Source organism: Propithecus coquereli, unplaced genomic scaffold (assembly GCF_000956105.1).
Source record: "Propithecus coquereli isolate 6110/MARCELLA unplaced genomic scaffold, Pcoq_1.0 Scaffold383, whole genome shotgun sequence".
Classification (NCBI taxonomy): Eukaryota; Metazoa; Chordata; class Mammalia; order Primates; family Indriidae; genus Propithecus; species Propithecus coquereli.
This window is the reverse complement of record NW_012149541.1, coordinates 629605-633917: the sequence shown is the minus strand read 5'-3', so window position 1 is coordinate 633917 and position 4313 is coordinate 629605.

Genomic DNA, 4313 nt, shown 5'->3' with positions numbered 1-4313 from the left:
GAAAGGCAAGCCCCTCAATCCTCCCTTCTTGCCAGAGCCCAGCTCTTCCCGCCCCACCTGGCTGCTGTGACGTTTTTGATTTCTTAAGGACAGAAGCCCCCACCACCCCAACACCCCAGCCTGGAGTGGTGGAGGTTATGCGTGGGTTTCATTCAAGACCCACCTCTGCTGCTTACAGGTTAAGAGTCTTGGGTGAGTGATTTAACCTTCCAAGCCTGAGTTTTCCTGTCTGTAAAATGGGCATCCTCAACAGTCCCTGCCTTGCTGGTGGATTGGAGGGCAAGCAAGGCAGAGCACGCAGAGTCCTGGTTTGGGACTGGCCCATGGCGAGTGGCAGTTGGCTGCCGTCGCTGTTGTGGTTGCTGTGTGCTGAGCCCTTTGGTGGCTGAGCCTTGAGGACAGCGTTTGGACTCTAACAGAGACCCAGGTAAGATGTGCTCAGTCCACCGTGGTACGTGAATGGGATGGAGCTGTCAGCCCGGGAATGCCACACCTGTGCCATCAGCAAGCAGCGAGCAGCAGGGAGAGCCTGGCAGGACGCTGGGCCTTGCTTTCCATGTGGTTTGTTTCCTGGCACTTGAGTTTCTATTCCTGGTTGAGCCGAGCTCTGGACTGGCCACAAGGTTCCTCCTCCTCCTTCTTCCACCAGGGAAGGACAGGCTGGCTCTCCCTATCCACCAGCACCCCCACATCCCCTTCCCAGTTTCCCCCCCATAATTAGGCCCTTCGCAGCTCAGGAGGGGGTGTCTGTGCTTCCTCTCCTCCCCCAGCCTCAGTCAGACCAAAAGTGGGGGTCTCCCCTCAGGGACATTTCTGGTCCCCCAGGGCAGAGGGGGAGCTGGCCAAGCCTGGGGCAGGGGGCCCCCTTGCTCAGAGGGCAGCTGTACGTGGGGCTCGGCAGGGCCTGGGCAGGCTGCTCTGGTCATTAGCGGCCGGCCTCACTCCAAGTGGATTAGCTGGTCCTCAGGGAACGAGCGCCGAGGCCTGCAGGCTCCTGGCACTGGCCAGTGATTCATTCATTCCCCACAACTTCACCCCTGCCAGAGGCCAGTGGCGTCCCCGCCCCCAGCCCACTTACCGGCCTGGCCGGCGCCGGGGAGCAGGAGGCTGGTGCCCGGAGCGCCGGCTGCCCGTGCACCTGCCCAGCGGCCTGTTCATCAGGCCCTGCCTGCCCCTCGCTCGTGCCTGCGTCCACCCACCAGTGCCTCCCACGTGCAGGCCTGGTGACCCTGCCAGACTCCGTCTCCTGTTCCCTTGGTCCCCTGGCACCGTGAGCGGCCGCAGGGAGGTCCTCACCCTCCTTCCCCTCCCTCTGTGTCTTCCAGCCCTGGCGTCCACTGACTGGTCTTGATGACAAGCAGAGGCTGCTGGTCCAGAGCAGGCTCCGGGGTCGTGCCTGGGCCCTGCGGCCTCCAGCACTGGCATGGCTAAGGGAGGCAGCCCCTTGGTCCCACCGAAAAGGCCCTTAGGGCCCCCCCAGCCCACTGTCATTTACTTAACAGGTGGCGGGTGCTTAGCAAGCATGTGTTGATGAATGAATGAACGAGTGAGTCCCTTTCCCCTGCGGCAAATGTGACTTCTCTTCACGTGACTCCCACGTTCTCCTGTGTCTCCGGCTTGGAACCTGCCTGCTGCAGCTACAGAGAGGACAGTGCCCACGTGTCAAGCCCAAAAGGGCGGAACTCCAAAGCAGCCCCTCGTCTATGAGCTGTAGGACCTTCCCTCTGACCCACGACATCCTCATGGTCACGTGGGGCTAGTCCCCCCCCACCCCAGGCTGGCTTTGAGGATTCCAGGCATTTATCTCTTGCAGGGAACGCAGGGCATAGAGATACCACCCAAATGGCAGCTGCTCCCACAGCAGGACTCAGTTCAAAGTGCTCTTTCGGGGGGGGGGCCTCCTTAGCACATATGTGTGCAATTTTCCCTGTGTTGTTCTATAATCCTTGATGTGTTGCTCTGCAGTTGGTCTCAAATGATTTCCTCATAATAAATAGCATCTACGGAGCAGTTTACAGTTTGCAAAGTGCTTTTTTCCTCATCCCATTTGCACCTTTCTTACAAAAAGAAACAGGCTCAGAGAAGTTAAGCGATTTCTCTAAGACCACACAGCACAGAGGAGTCAGAGCTCACCCATCCCCAGCCTGTGGGGCCAGCTGGTCCCCAGTCCACTGTGTCCCAGGTTCCAGACAGAAGAGTGAGGGGCAGGGAGGGCCCCTGGGATCTGATGCTGGTGACAGAGGCAGGCATCTCACTCTTTGCGACGCAGGGTTTATGATGAGCTGGCTGGGCTGCGATGTCCTGCGTGTGGGTGCAGGATCGTGTGCTCACCTGTGCACAGGTATTCAGGGTCAGACCAGGTAAGCCCTGAGAGAGGCTTATGGTGGAATCACACCTGCCAGATTGGGGACGAGGTTAGCTCCACAATCCCTTCCTATGGTTGGGCTTAGGTGACTCAGAAACTTCTAGAAAAGACAGGGTCACCAGGCCTGCACATGGGAGGGACTGGTGGGTGGACGCAGGCACGAGCAAGGGGCAGGCAGGGCCTGATGAAAGGAAATGGAAACTTCTAGCAAAGGAAATGCCTCCACTGGAAATGAGCTTCCATTATCACCCAGGTAAGTTACATTGTTAGCAGTTTGATTGATTTGCTTATTTTGTTGTTGTTTTGGTCAGAAAACGGAGGCACCGAGAGGTACGTGGACTCGCCCCAGAGGGAGGTGAGACAGCAAAGCGAGGTGCCAGGGGAGGCAGGGGGCGCTCTGCCAGAGGGAAGGGTGGCAGGGAGGCTGGGAAGCTGGTCCTGGACTTCCGGACCTCAGGGAAGTGGGTGTGGGGGGGTGGTCAGCAGGGCAGTCCCCGAATCCACCTCAAGGGGTCCACGCTGGAGCCCCAAAGCCAAATGGCTCTGCCTGGAGCAGCCCTCCTCATCGTGGGGAGGTTTCTGCTCGGAGGACACCTCCTCTGGGAAGCCCTCCGGAACCGCTCAGGCAGAGCTCAGTCTGCCCTTTCCTCCAGTGCCTGCTGCTGTGTGACCCTCCGTACACTCAGGACAGCCCTTCCTGCATCGCCGGCCCTGCTCCCGCACTGGGCAGGGCGCGGGCAGCGAGTCTGTGTGGGTGCTCACGTTTGGAAAGTTGTTGGAAGGGCAGAAGAGTACAAAGCGGAATAAAGCCAACATCCACAGGCCTGCAGAGACCGGCCTGGTGCCCCAGCCCCAGGTGGGAAACCGGCGGTTGAATAAATGGCGACATCACGGCATGTGCACGTACACACATCTGGCCACACTCGGAACATGGGATGCGTGTTCATGGTTGTGCTGACACCCAGAGACCCGGTGTGGGGGACTAGACCAGGGTCTGCCTAGAGAAGGACACACTGGGCCAAGGCTGGGCCGCACCAGGCCTGTCCCCAGCGGCCACTTGTGCCCCGTGCTTCTGTCCAGGTAGCAAGGCAGCCTCCCTCAGCTACCGGGAGCCCTCATGAGACCAGCGAGGGGCCCCCAACACTGCTTCCCAGCGGTTCACGCTTGGCTCTGTCCCCACCCTTCCTGCTGGCCCCTCTGCCAGACCAGTCCCCTGACCTCCAGCAGCCTGAGGCAGCACTGCGCACGGCTACCTGTGGACAGATAAGGATGTGCTTCTGTGCAGAGGACAAGGAGGCCACCACCCGGGTGCACACACGAGCACACACACGTTGTTCCTGGACTGTGGGCCCAGGAAAGTCTGTTTCTGGTGGGAGTTTGGGGTGAGAGCTCAGAGCTAAAGAGGCGAATGTGTCCTGCAACATGGGGCCAGCGAGGCCTTGGACTGAGACCTCATGATGGCTGAGCGCCCTGGGAAGGAAACCCGAGGACTGGGTTGGAGCCTTCAGGGCAGAGCTGGGTGACCTCAGAGTTAATGGCGGAGGGACATTACCAACAGCTATGAACTGTGGGTTGCTTTGTCAGGGAGATGCGACACGTCTCCTGGGAAAGCGCGGCTGCTCCCCTTCTGTTCTGCAGAGCAGCTCGGCTCTGGGCCCGCCCGGAGCTTCGGAGCTTCAGGGGCTCAGCTCACAGGAAGGCTCAGAGGGGAGCTGGCATTGAGGGGGGGTCTCCCCTCTGCATTTCCCTGGGGATCTGGGAGGCCCTCAGAGTCCCAGGCCTTCCCCAGGGACCCCCTCTGGTGGCCAGGCTAGGTGGCAAGCTCTTGCCAGCTGCTTGGGATTCTGTGCGGGACCAGCCCAGACCTAGCCATGGAATGTCCCAGAAAAGGGCCAGGGAGGGGACTGCTGACACAGTTTTCTCAGCTCCTGTGGCTTGTTCCTGGGGG